Raw genomic sequence first — 12,689 nt, 5'->3', positions numbered from 1 at the left:
CTTGCAGGGTCTGAAAGCTGGTGTGCTCTCCCCTACCAGTTCTTCAAGGTCCCTCTGAATTGCCCACAATATGTTCCGTTTTAGCGATTGACAGACAGCGAAATCGTGTAAGTGCCCTGCACGTTCACTTCCCTTGGATAAAGAGCATTATTTATGCCTAAATGCGGCCGTCCGTTGACTGTGGCTGCGGACAAGTGAACACGATGCCTTTTTGTGAGAAATCAGATTCTACGCGTAGACAACATTTAAATTAGTTAATTCTGAAAATCAAAACTTTGTGGCGCCTTTTAGAGCATTTATTGAAGAGCATTAAATCATTTCCTTCGTGTAAATTACCTATTTTTTGGCAAAGGAACAGCTGAAATGTGCATTCACAAACATAGCCTACACTGCACCCAGCCTCCTCCATCCCATTCATGGGGCTGTATATCCCAAAGTCGAGGAAGGATCTGTGGATATACAAATTATTACACCGAAAAGCCTGCTTTTAAATGTTGTATTGTGTTTGCATTTATACAGCGCTTAGTAACTCCGACGAGGCGTATAAACGCTTTTGTGTAGCATTGACATAATGAGGAAAAAAGACCATAATAATTTGCTGCATTTGGTAAAGAATTGTTTATTTGATAACTCTCTGAGAATTGTGACATGCTGTTTAGGTAAATGGAATTTATGTATAGCGCACACGGCAATTTCGGTGGCCTCTACGCGCGTAGCTGAACGAATAGGGCGTCTGGATTAGGCACTCGCAAAGGGCGCCTGTTACCAAAGCACTAAAGCCTGAAGTCACTCACTATAACGTGGTCTTCTCCCCCCTGGCCCCCCAGGGTGCAGCAAACCTTCTCAGGTGAGAAGAAAATTGAGACTTCGTGCCCATTCATTAATGGGCCTCTCCGCTGAGACTTCCAACAGGTGGTGCAGAATGTAGGTTATGTCGATTGTATTTGAATTTTCTCTTGCAGATAAAGGTAAGGAAAGGGAATTTACTAGTGTATTAAGCTAAACACAAAACAAATTAGCATTATTACCGCAGGTTCCGCATTTATCATTTTGCCTAAAGCCACATAATTAAAATATACCTTCTATCTGCCAACACCACTTGTTAGGGAGGGAGCAGCTTCTTTTCATAGGCTCATAGCATTAATTAATTATCCCTATTTTTGCTACCAGAGCCCAGTCTTCACAATTTAAACTGCAACTATTTTTAGCTGCATGCTATCACTTTATGTGTAAATGGGATGGTTGTGTTTTTCGTTGCTCTTTTCTTACAGGCCTCATCAATTACCAGTTACTTCCGAATAAGTGATCAACATTTGCATGCCCTTCATGGTTTGTTTCGAGGGGTGGGGGAACAGCACTGAGCGCTGCAGCCCCTCCTCCCCCACTCTGAAAGCGCTCTTTTGTAATGCAAATCCGCTCCCGCCGGGCGGTTCCAGCCCAGGGTTTGCCTGCGATCCGCGACATGTGCTAGCAATGATCTAGGCTGGTTAAATAGAAGAGGCTGCCTTGGAACTGAAAGCACAGCTCCTTCCCAGGGCTGCAGAGGGCAGGGGCGGCTTCACGTGCCGGCGCACGAGCTCCGCGCGCGGCGGGAAGTCTGACACTCCCCACATGGAAGGACCCCCGTGGGCATCTGAATGAGGACTGGCCGGTGTTTTCATAGTTTTTAACCGGGGCTCTTTTTGATCCAGGGCGGAAGTGATCGGATCTGTTCGTCTCACCCTCGGGTGCCGCTTGGAGGTATGAATTATGTTATACTGGAGTGCATGCATGCTGGTTTTGTGAACTCCCGACCACAGATACCTAACTCTCAGAAATGGTTGCATTCTGCATTGACTTGCATTAAGGTTGGGTAAATTTTGGTGGAACTAAGTTAACTTTAAATAAAAATGGTTGTAGTAATAAAATATTTTCCGCACAATGCAGGGAGTTTCTCAGTAGGACGTGTATGGGCGATAATATAAAAACTTTCCTACTGTCTGGCGTAACGTTTTTCTCTAGCATCCACATTTGTAGGTCCTAATTTATCTGTGGACGTTGATGTAGCTCGTTGATGTTAATTGAATCGTCTTGGGCACTTTGCGACTTATTTACACCGACGCTGCGAGTGTAGGCATTAAACATGGGTTTCTCTAAGTGCAAGGTGCACGAAAGAGAGATGGGTTACAACATATGGTTAACAAGATGCACCATTAAGACTTTTAAATGTAATTCTACTTTTGACAGAAGGAGAGCGAGTGACAGGAAAAACTGCTAATTTATGTTGTGTGTGTGGTATTCCTTAATTGTGCACCCCACGCCCACCCATAAAGCCTTCTCCATGAAGAAAAGCCTACCACCTCCGAAGTTAAACTTTTTTTTTTTGCAGCTATAGTGTTCTAAAACACAAATTGTAACTAATGAGGGGCGCATGTTGTGTGAGTGCACGTGTGACTTGCGTGTGTCGTTACGAAGCATGCTTGCTTCAGTTTACGGCATGGGTCACTGACTGCAGCGCTTGGTACGGAGCGCGCTGAGCTGTTGCGGTTGTTTTTTTTCTTCTGCAGCGCATAGAGTGCCGTGTTCAGACCTAAGCACTCGCTGCACTGGGGATTTGAGCAGCACGTGGTGGGCAGTGTTCAGACTCGGGAACTTCCCTGCATTTGGGTTTGTGCGGTACACGGAGGTCCGTGTTCAGACCCAGAAACTTCCCTGCACTGGGGTTTTGTGCAGCCTGTGAAGGGCAGTGTTCAGACCCAGGAACTTCCCTTTTGTGCAGCGTGTGTAGGGCAGTGTTCAGAACCAAGCACTCCCTGCACTGGGGTTTTGTGCAGCGCGTAGAGGGCAGTGTTCAGACTCCCTGCACTGGGGGTTTGTGCAGCGCGTGTAGGGCAGTGTTCAGACTCCCTGCACTGGGGGTTTGTGCAGCGCATGGATGGCAGTGTTCAGACCCAAGCACTCCCTGCCCTGGGGGTTTGTGCAGCGCATGGATGGCAGTGTTCAGACCCAAGCACTCCCTGCACTGGGGTTTGTGCAGCGCGTGTCGGGCAGTGTTCAGACCCAAGCACTCCTTGCACTGGGGTTTGTGGAGGGCAGTGTTCACACCCAAAGCACTCCCTGCACTGGGGTTTTGTGCAGCGCGTGTAGGGCAGTGTTCATACCCAGGAACTTCCCTTTTGTGCAGCGTGTGTAGGGCTGTGTTCAGACCCAAACACTGGGGGTTTGTGCAGCGCATGGATGGCTGTGTTCAGACCCAAGCACTCCCTGCACTGGGGGGTGTGTGCAGCGCGTAGAAGTCAGTGTTAAGACCCAAAGCACTCCCTGCACTGGGGGTTTGTGCAGCGCGTGTAGGGCAGTGATCAGACCCAGGAACTTCCCTTTTGTGCAGCGTGTGTAGGGCAGTGTTCAGACCTAAGCACTCCCTGCACTGGGGGTTTGTGCAGCGCATGGATGGCAGTGTTCAGACCCAAGCACTCCCTGCACTGGGGGTTTGTGCAGCGCATGGATGGCAGTGTTCAGACCCAAGCACTCCCTGCACTGGGGGTTTGTGCAGCGCATGGATGGCAGTGTTCAGACCCAAGCACTCCCTGCACTGGGGGTTTGTGCAGCACTCCTTGCACTGGGGTTTGTGGAGGGCATGGAGAGCTGTGTTCAGACCCAAGCACTCCTTGCACTGGGGTTTGTGGAGGGCATGGAGAGCTGTGTTCAGACCCAAGCACTCCCTGCACTGGGGGTTTGTGCAGCGCCTGGAGGGCTGTGTTCAGACCCGAGCACTCCCTGCACTGGGGGTTTGTGCAGCGCCTGGAGGGCTGTGTTCAGACTCGAGCACTCTCTGCACTGGGGGTTTGTGCAGCGCCTGGAGGGCTGTGTTCAGACCCGAGCACTCCCTGCACTGGGGGTTTGTGCAGCGCCTGGAGGGCTGTGTTCAGACCCAGGGACCTGGGCGCCCACTTAAGCGTGGCTTATTGTCCGTTTCCCCCCAGATCCGTGCAGATGCTCTGCAGTATCCGTGTTAAAGTGCTACTTTTGGGGCACACATGCTTCCGTGCAGCCCCCAAGTTGAAGTGATTCCTTTCGCTTTTGTTAACCCGCTCTGCAGTGTGCGCCTGTGGTCCTGTCCGTCCATGTGTCGACCTCCTGCTAAGCGTGTATTCTTGCCTGCGTAGTCTGTACTTTAAAGTGCTTCTTCGGGCGAGACCCTAGCAGTGTGGTTCCCTTGAACGAAGTGACCCCCATGTTCCAACGTCCTACTCGCCCGTGTCTGTCTCCTGCGTTATAAAGTGCATTTCACTGTTTGTATGAATCCGTGTCTGACGTACAACATTCATTTGAAGTGCAGCGTTTTGTTCGCATGTTCACGTGCATCGCATGCTAAAGCAAGCAGAAGTGCCGATCCTATGTTGTGTGTGGCTTCTTGCAGGCAAGGTGTAACCTCCACGAGGAAATGATTCATTATGTCACCCCGCCCCCCTTTGTGTGGGTGCACTTTCCTTCATGTTAAGATGCAACGTTCAAGGTGAAATTCCCCACGTGTCCGCCCCCCGCTGCGAGGCGGCATTTTTTGCAGGTTTTCCTCGGTGTGTTCGGTTCATCGTGGTTGGATGCAGGGTGCACGATGAGGGATCGACCCATGTCAGACCAGATCCCCTGCTGACAACGTGAACACGCTGAAAGCCGTTCTGGCTCGATGAAGCTCGTCTACATTACTTCAGGCAGCCTTTGGAGACTTAGATTGCCCGCCCTTTGACCCTTCATTTGTTTTTGTTCAATTTCAGAGCCCGCTTTACCCATTTGCTTCCACTTTTACTTTCTCATTTAATTTCCTGTGATTTCTCGTGCAAGTAATTAAAGGTTCGCGCTTTTTGTTCCGTGGGAACTTGTTTTAGATACTTGCCTCCAGCATCCTTTATGTACAACTTTATCAGGAGGGGTTTGTTCACAAAGTGTGCAGGATCTGTTAAAGGGTTTTTTATGTACCAGTGGGCTCTAGGAATTACGTCTACACCGTGTATCTTGATACTCTAAGGACAGCATGGCCCCAGGGAAGTGGTTACTTGGTACGCAATTTGCGCACGTTCTGGCGCAGCATCATTTTGACAGTCTCCCGGGGACGTGCATGGCTGCTGGCGTTGTTGTTTCGTTTCTTTTGCACTGTCATCGACTTTCTTTATCCCCGCTGCTTCCCAGTGCAGTTCTGTAGCACTTAATATTACCGCTACCCTCGAAGCCTGTCTAAGTGTCGAGGATCACACAGCAGGTCTGAGAAGCGACCTTTATCCCTTTCACCTTCTACGTAACTATTTTCTTCTTCCAGTGTCCCTTTGCGTTCCGTGGAAGCTCAGAGTGACTTTGCCCACTGCTCCTTTGCATCGTGTCCCGTGGCCCATTCACCGTCCCCCGTTAACACTTGAGTAATTACAGCCTGTTTCTGCCCAAATATTAGGCTAATTGGCCAGATCGATGACGCACATCTTATCCAAAGATGAAAGGCGGGAACATTCCTGTCTGGATAACCCGTGACTATGAGAGGGCCTGCCTTTCGCCTCACTAGTAGGCGCCTAATCTGCTTAATATGGCCCTGTGGATGTCTCTCTACAAGCGGAGGACCCCTCCTTGGAATACTCATGTACTCCCCCGCCACCATCAACAGGGGTTCTCTCCCTACCACCCTCCACTCTTCTGTTGTTGGCCTAATCGTCTTTGATCCCTGACTTCTCAGTGTGTTTTGTAGCGATTGGTCCCTGAAATCAGGTACCCTTTGCAGCTAGCCCCTTTGGTCTTGCTCCACTCCCTTCAGATCTCCTGGCCCCCTTTGTAGAATAATGCCGGACATTCCACTCCATTGGTGTAATCCCGCACCTTGGCGCACGTGCAGCCTCACCTGGGTTCGTCCCAGTGGCCCTATTCGCTTTAATGGGGCCCGCCACCTGGAAAGCATCATTTGCTATTACGTCTTGTTCAGAACCCCCGACATTTCTCTTCTGTGCACCATCGAACCACCTGACATCTCCCATCCAGACAGCCAAATCCTCCACGGAATCTTCTGGTTCACCTCGCTGGACGCCCCCCAGCTCTCACTCGGATTACAGACTTCATTGACATGGCAGCGTCTGTGCAGTGGATGCACTCGAAATAGTTTCCAGTGGCTCCTACATCTCGAAGTTACAACATGACACCGTGTGCCAAATCACTAGCCTCTCTTTCCATAAGCCACACTCTGGACTACGTTATGAATTTCCACTCCACGTAAAGTGTTCAGGGTAAATGAGAACTCTTAAAAGTAAATCTGGAGGATGAGAGCCCCCGAGAAGTGCATTGTGGGATACAGAATTGAGCCATTCCTGCCAAGTCCTGTGGGCTGTTACAAATCTTAAGTCTTGCCAAAATGTCTGGCAGTTTAAACAAATGTGTCTTTTCTGAGGGGTTTGGTAAAGTCTGGGATAAGGTACTGACTGTGCTGTCGGTGTCCAGGTGTGGCAGACATTAAGACACATCCACAATTAATTGTTTATGCTTTACCAATGGATCTGTCAGATCTTCAAACGGGATGTTGTGGATGAGTCATGTCTGGCAAAGTTGAAGCCCTGCAGCATGGCTCTGCACTCTTTGGAGCTTGGATACCATTTTTTGGGGGAGGAGTGTGTGCAAGTGGAGTTGCGGCTTCTGCAGTTAAGGTGATGCCAAACTTTGCTACGTAAAAGTGACATTAAGAGATAAATATACAATGAAATGAAAGCGAAAACAGGTGGAGAATGCCAAAGGTGCTTGCACATCAACAAATGTTTTAACAAATGTCCATCAGTAGTAGTCCTGTTACTTGTGAAGATGTTAGTAATGGGTGCCAGGCTAGCCAAACACCTGCCACCTCAGGTGTAACAAGGCTCACCCACTGGAAAAGTGAGTGGAGACCTAAACCATAAGGACACAAAGGCCAGGGCACACACAACGTAAAGTATTCATGTAGTATATCCAAGTGGAGATTCAAAGATTGAGTCGTAGTCCAGGTAAGCAGGTAACACAGGATATTTATTGTAGGTGGAAGCAAAAGGTCAGGCTTCCAGTTAGATGACCAAATGATACAAGTCCAAAACAGAAAAACAGCCGACACATGTTTTCGTCTTTAAAGACTTTGTCAAGGCTTTAGCAACACAGTCTTATACAACACACCGACGCGATCGGCACGGTATGATTTTCATCATCTATAAGGCTTATCATAGCCCTCGTTGCTACATGTACTGCATTGGATTGGCTCATTTTGAGCTATATTTCTGCTTCACATCTTTTTATATGAACCTTCGGTACTCCCATTTATTTCTCTTCATCCTCATATGTCCACTTAGATAAATATACAAGCCTAATGAATCAGAGACCTTTTTGTAGTGCAGCAATATTCTAGATTGGGGTGGGATGGTCCGCCTGTTTCCAGATTGTTCCTGTGGTCCAGTGATTTCCAGCCCACATTCCACCCCCCCAGTTACTTCCCCTAAGGTCCATCAGTTTCAGCCTCCTTTATCTTCTTGGTTTAGTGGATGGTTTGCTTCAAAACATCAATGGTGTCAGAGAAGTGGTGCTGAGCACAGGATGCAGTGAATGATCCTTGCAAATTCAGTGGTCCTGTGTGAAGAGGAAAGGGCCTTCTGCATGGCAGAGTAATATACCGAGGTAGAGGTGCGCAATGATTAAAAGTTTTTGAAAGTGGGGGAGATCCATTCCCCTTAGTGGGTGGCCATAAGATCTTGGAAGTCCAAACTTGGGCATCTATTTGGCCATTAAAATGTCTCTCCAGGCTGGAGCTCTGCACTGTCTTCTACAAACTGCCTGCAACAAACAGCCTTGTGAAAAGCGCAGCTGATGAAGAATGAAGCTGCTTGATTGGAACTTGGTGCCCAATCGCAAGGTCATGTGGGGCAACAGCAGTGGTTTTAGATGGCAGTGGAGTGCAGTTCACGTCATTATCCATTCTTCACCATGTCTCATGGAATAGTGGTCTTCTCTATTGGTACCCGTTTCTATCAGATACCCAGGGACCAGACCATTGTGCTCCTTGTCTTAGTTTGCAGGTTGTGCCCTAATTCAATATACTTCGTTTTTTTAAAGTCATCTGTCTTGCCTGGGACTATTAGTAAACAAGTTGTATAGGGCGCTCAAAGGCCTAGAGCATCCTATCATTATACAAAGAGTGTACATAGTATGATAATATGTCAACAGTAGATAACTTCTGCAAGAACAGAACCAGTGGTAGAACTGATTTAGAATTTCCCCAAGACCATGCGAGTACCAGAGGACAAGAGTGGGCAGAGTCTTGTGATTAGATGGAGAAAGAGATGAAATATTGGTTAAGAAGGAAGTGGTTAAATTCTCCTTTGAAGTTGGCTAGCCACTCAATAATGTGAATTGAAAGTGGAATATCATCCCATTCCCTGGAAGTACATCCTGAAAAAGACACCTTCACAGTGTTTCTTTCTTTTGTTGAAAACTGAGGTTTTGAGCAAGACAGCGCTTAGTTGTTGGCAGGATCTTCAATTTAACAAGTCTGATAATGAGATTAATGCAGGTTGGTTTAAAAAAACTGGCTCAAACATGACAGTCCCCTCCCTCAAATCACCAAACATCTGGACAGTGCACACTTATTGACTTATAACGCCAGCCCCACATTCTGTCCCATTCAACCACCCCCCCAGGGTGATTTGTCCAACTTCCGTAAAACAATGTATGGGTGTTTTCTTTTCTTTTCTTTTTTTTGTGAAATTTTACCAAGAGTTTAATTAAAGTTAGAATTTGCAATGTTTTATTCGGTTTGAGTTTTATATACCGTGCTTGTCACCTTGGCCTCTTATGGATGTGCTGGGCCAAAAACCTGACCAAAGACATGGGGAGGTGTTAAGGATCAGTTGCCGGTGTAAACTGATTCGGGGTGCAGTATTTTTTCCACATTCCCCTAGTTGACCACTGCTCATTCGAAGGCTGTGCTGAAAAGCTCATACAAGTATTTCCTGAACTGAAGGTAGTTTGGTACAGAACCGAGCTGTGAGGATAAGAATGTTCCAACATCTGGTGCCCTGGGACCACAAAGTTTTGCCATCGTAATTTCGGTTTTTTGAAGAATCATTGGATAAAATGAGTGATGTTCCGCATCTTGAAGCTAGCTTGGCACTCTCCCAGTATTCTTTATGCATGATTGAAAGAATTTGATTTTAATTGTGTTGCAGTGGGAGCCAGGGTAGAGCTTTCAGAGCTGGGGTGATATAGTCGCCACTGTTTAGGTACAAACGCATTCCTCTGGTACCTTGATTCTGTGTGCTTTGTCGCTCGGAGATGAGATTTTTAGGTAGACCACTACAGAGCACATTATGGTAGTCCAAATGTGCCACCACCAGGGGTCTATGCTGCAGGGTAAGTCTGAATAAATGGTCGTATTTTCCTTAAGAATGATAGTTTAAATGTGATGTCCTTTATAGCTGTATTCATTTGTGGGCCGAAGGAGATATTTGAGTTAAAGGCGATTCCTAGGTTTCTTGCTTGTGGTGTTGGCAAGAGTGCAGGACCTACACTTACAGGCCAGTTGGAAGCCAGCCAGCCAGCCAAGAGCAGCGTCACTCACTCAGATTAGACACTCAGTTTTGGTTCCACTTAAACAAGGGAAGCTTTATTTCATCCAGTGATTGATGTAATCGAAGCACTCTGTAACCGATGTCATTTTCTCAGGCTTTCCTCCAAACATAAGCCTTGTGATGTACATTTAGAGATGCTAAACAGTTGCATTCAACATGCTTAATATGTTTTTGGTAATCCAGGCCTGTTAAATTTAGTCAACCAATAGATTAACGCTTCCTGGCTGTCACTAAGGATGAATTCTATTATATGTGTCTGCTAATTTAACAAAACACAAATGTGAAACTAGCACACTGATGTCTAATCTCTGTCCAAAATTGCTTAGGACTTCTTTTTTTTTTTATTTATAAAGATTTCTTTTTATTTTGAAGAAAAAACAAAAAGGAAAAAAAATCGCAACATTGATACATTGTAGCAATAGTTGAAATATACAAATAACGCTACCATACCACCCTCCTCACGGTGTAACCTCTGCCACTTCCGTCTTACTCGTCCTGTGAGCCGAGGGGACCTGATAGGCCCCGTGGCCTCAATATAAACTGGAATAAATTTTAGTTTTTGGAGTATTTGAGTTTTAGCCTCGTCATTATGGCATTCAAGTAAGGTGGTGCCCCTTGTCAGTACCACATCTGAGGGAGATCGGCCTGCCCTCCACCTCGTGCGGTCCTGGACCGGCCCCTTTCACACCCAGAGTGGGGGTCGCTGCTGTTGTTGCCCCATGCTCCCTGGGAGGCTTTTGTTGTGGGGGGGGTCGCATAAAAATATCTATTATCCCAGATTAATCAATCGGCTAGCAGACCCACCCAGCTCCCCCATATTTTATTATATGTTTCAGAGCAACCTCTCGCCTCGTACACCATTTTTTCACATCCTGCACACCAATCCACTCCCCGTCTCCATTTGTTAAGGGATGGCGCTTTTACGGCCTTCCATTTTGACATAATGTCTCTTTTTGCCACTAGGCAGGCCACTCCCAAAAATGTACGACTCGATCTGTTTAGCCCTGTCTCGCCCATTGACCCAGTAAAAGTGATATTGGGGATATCTCCACTGTTGATTGTAGTACTTCGGAGATCTCCCCTACAACTGACCACCAATATGACTCTATAACCGGGCAGGCCCAGACCATGTGGAAGAAATCTGCCCCCGTTTGAGAGCACCAGGGGCACTCATCTGTGGGTCGAAGACCCGCTCGGTGAAGTCTCCTAGGGGTAAGGTAGGCTGCATGTAGGTAGAGGGTCTGTAACAGCTGAAATCGCGTGGATATGGCCAATGTTCGGGGAGCCTCCCTCCAGTCTAAGTCCTCCATGGGGCCCACCCAGCCCTCCCATTTCCGGCGAAGTTCCTCGAGGGGAGGGGATGTGTTGGTAAGGATGGAGCAGTATATTTGGGAAACTCCCCCTTTGTTTAGATGCCCCATCATAATTTTCGCTTCTAGCGGACTATATTCTGGGATGTTGTCTCCGGGCCGTACGTGTACCAATAGAGCATGTCTGAGCTGTAGATATTTGTGAAACTGGGTGTTTAAGAAGTATGTTTTCTGAAGCTCCCCAAAGGGTCGAATGTGTGTGTCGTCCCAGATGTCGCCAAGTGTAGTTATCCCAATAATGTCCCATTTCCGAAAGCATTTTAGCATGGAGACTTCCTTTAGCCATTTTCCCTGCCAGAGAGGTGTCTGTTGAGTTAGACAAGACCACCACCCCGTGGCCCCCTGGGCTGCTCTCTATCCTGTGAATACCAGTCTGGTCACCTCCGGGACGGACTGCAGGATCACGCCCCCATATAGGGCATTAAAAACCCCGTTATAGCCCATCTCCTGAAGTTCCAATCTGTACGCGGGGTCGGTCCATCCTCCCGATAGCCAGTCATTGATCACCAGTAGGCGCATGGCTAGGTAGTAAAAATAAATGTTGGACATTCCCAGTCCCCCTTCGTGAATGTCTCTTTGGCATGTGACAAGGGCTAGCTTGGGGCGGGAGCCGTGCCACAGAAATTGGCGTGTTAGTCTCGACCTCGTTAAACCATTTCCGGGGGATGAGGTGAGGGAAGTTTTGCAGGTGGTATAGGAATCTGGGGAGCACCATCATTTTGTATAGGGCTATTCTTCCCAGTGTGTTGAGTGGTAAATTCTGCCAGCGTTGAAGGTCTCTCTTGGAATTCTTAAGGAGCGGTGTAATATTTAGTTCCCACGCAAGCTCGGGGAGTAGAGTTATATGAACCCCCAGGTATTTAAAACTATTGCGGCAGATTGGGATGTTTGTCTGCCAGCTTACACAGTCTCTCGAGGGATGTAGCGGGATCAACAGGGATTTGTTGGCGTTCAGGGTGAGCCCAGAGGCTTGTGAAAAGAGCTCTAGGAGTTCAAGAACTCGATGGCCACTCATTGCCGGGTTGGAGAGGTAAAGGAGGAGGTCGTCAGCGTACAGTGCTACCCGGTCCTCCAGTCCCGCGGGCCAGGTTCAGCCTGTTATTAGTGGGTCTTCTCTTAGCAGCTTTGCCAGTGGCTCAATTGCCAGGGCAAAGAGTAGCGGCGAAAGCGGGCATCCCTGTCTGGTCCCACGACGAATGGGAAATGGGTCTGATGCCACCCCATTTACCTGAAAACGAGCTGTCGGATTGGAGTAGAGCAGCTTTATCAGGCTTCTGAATTTGGGTCCGAATCCGCTCTTTCTTAGAACTTGTTCTAGATATGACCAATCCACAGTATCAAAGGCTTTTTCAAAGTCTATTAGAAGGAGGGCAAGAGGGGACTTGGTCTGCTTAGGATTTCTAAGCAAGGTGAAGTCGCATGCCCTTCTCATAGATGACCTTTCCCTGTCTCCAGCCCAAGATCTAAGGGTTGCTCTGCCTTAAAATCAGATTTTACCCTTAAACAGATAAGCACATTGTCTTAATCCAGATCTGTGTGTATACTACAGTAGAAACCCATGGGCTTATATGGACAGGGGTGTATATCATCAGAATAACAAAGTCCATACAGACATCATTGTGAAAACCAAAAAGTCAACTTAATACAATACCTGCTAATGTTTTCGCCATACAATCAGTGCACCAGAGGATACAAGCTGATTGAGTTGTCTAGAGGTACTTTTTATCTT

The 12,689-nt window shown here is 47.5% G+C and overlaps 1 protein-coding gene across 1 annotated transcript in view; it reads left to right on the top strand.

Moving 5' to 3' along the window:
• The first annotated feature begins 1,604 nt into the window (after window positions 1-1,604).
• Window positions 1,605-12,689, top strand: part of CITED1 (Cbp/p300 interacting transactivator with Glu/Asp rich carboxy-terminal domain 1) — a 29,190-nt gene continuing 18,105 nt past the window's right edge. The window contains exon 1 of the mRNA XM_069211851.1: window positions 1,605-1,740. The gene's annotated coding sequence lies outside the window, so the exon portion shown is untranslated. The remainder of the gene's footprint in view (window positions 1,741-12,689) is intronic.

The sequence above is a fragment of the Pleurodeles waltl genome, chromosome 10 (assembly GCF_031143425.1).
Source record: "Pleurodeles waltl isolate 20211129_DDA chromosome 10, aPleWal1.hap1.20221129, whole genome shotgun sequence".
NCBI classification, from domain to species: domain Eukaryota; kingdom Metazoa; phylum Chordata; class Amphibia; order Caudata; family Salamandridae; genus Pleurodeles; species Pleurodeles waltl.
The sequence above is the reverse complement of the archived record's forward strand: the minus strand, read 5'-3'. Positions and strand labels throughout refer to the sequence as shown.